The sequence below is a fragment of the Dipodomys merriami genome, unplaced genomic scaffold (genome assembly GCF_024711535.1).
Source record: "Dipodomys merriami isolate MVZ:Mamm:240054 unplaced genomic scaffold, mDipMer1.0.p SCAF_454, whole genome shotgun sequence".
Lineage (NCBI taxonomy): Eukaryota > Metazoa > Chordata > Mammalia > Rodentia > Heteromyidae > Dipodomys > Dipodomys merriami.
In genome coordinates this window covers 187025-188349 of record NW_027206018.1, presented here as the reverse complement: position 1 = coordinate 188349, position 1325 = coordinate 187025, and positions in this window count along the sequence as shown.

The following is a 1325-nucleotide window of genomic DNA, read 5'->3' as shown; positions in this document are numbered from 1 at the left end:
TCACTTATCCTGCCTTCATGAGACAATATAACTGGTGTTCAGATACAGTGCTCAATATAATTCAGTAGTCCTTCTGGCAGACAACTCGGGCAAGGGGCCTTATGAGATGTTTCACTGATGGCGATGATGGGCCTATGACATCTCTTCTAGGTCTGCAGAAGCTTGAGAAATCCAAGTGTATGTCAGATATCACAACGCTCCCTGTCATATGGGGTTGGTGAAGGTCATCAGGTTTTGAAATCTTTGACATCTCCTACTTGGGCCCTGGGTGGCTAGGTTTTGGGTTGAACACAGGGCCTGGTTGCTGAGCATGAGCTCAGTGCAGAATCCCAGTGCTTTACCATTTTGTGTCATAGCTTCACTTCTGGTCTGCTTGTGTGTGTGTGTGTCCATGTGTGTGCACACTTACACCAGTCCTGGAGCTTGAACTCAACACCTGAGTACTGTACCTAGTTTCTCTTGTACAAGGATAGCCCTCTCCCACTTGAGCCACAGAGATACTTCAGGCTTTTTTTTTCTAGTGATGTGGTCCTGAGAAATCATGCCCATTGTTTCATATATGAAAAGCACTCAGGCACATTCCCAGCCCTCTACTTCAGGTTTGTTAGTTAGTTTCTTTCTTTTTTGTTGTTATCGGTTGCAGGAGTTGAAGTCTAGGCCGGGTGGTGTCCCTGAGCTCTTCAGCTCAAGTCTTGTGCTTTACCACTTGAGCCACAGAGCCACTTCAAGTTTTCTGGTGGTTCATTGGAGCTAAGTGTCACAATGACTTTCCTGCCCAGGCTAGCTTTGAACCATGATCCTCAGATCTCATCCTCCTGAGTAGCTAAGATGACCAACATGAGCCTCTAGCACCCAGCTTCCACTTCAGGTTTCTTAGTGATGAATTGGAGATATAATCTCATGGGACCTTTTGTGTCAGGGATAGTTTGGAACCCAGATCCTCAGATTTCAGTTTCCTGAGTAGGCAGGATGACATACATTGGCTATAGAACCCTAGGCCATGGCATTCTGCTGCAAGGGGCTCCTTGGCTCCACATGGTGGAGTCCTAGCCATGAGCCCAAGAGGTAAGGGTCAGTGCCTAGGCCCCGAGTTCAAGATTCATGACTGAGGAAAAACAAAACAAAAAAATTGTCTGCAGGAGACAACTCACCCACTCTTTAGTAATACATAATTTCGTCCCTGCCATCGGGACATATCTGAGCCTCAATATTCTTGTCTGCATAATCATCTCATTTCAAAGAGACTCACTTACTTCCTGTTAGGGCTGGGTTTTATAGCCCCCGAGCAGCTTGGATGATGCGTGTAAGCCAGCAGCCTCTGGTTC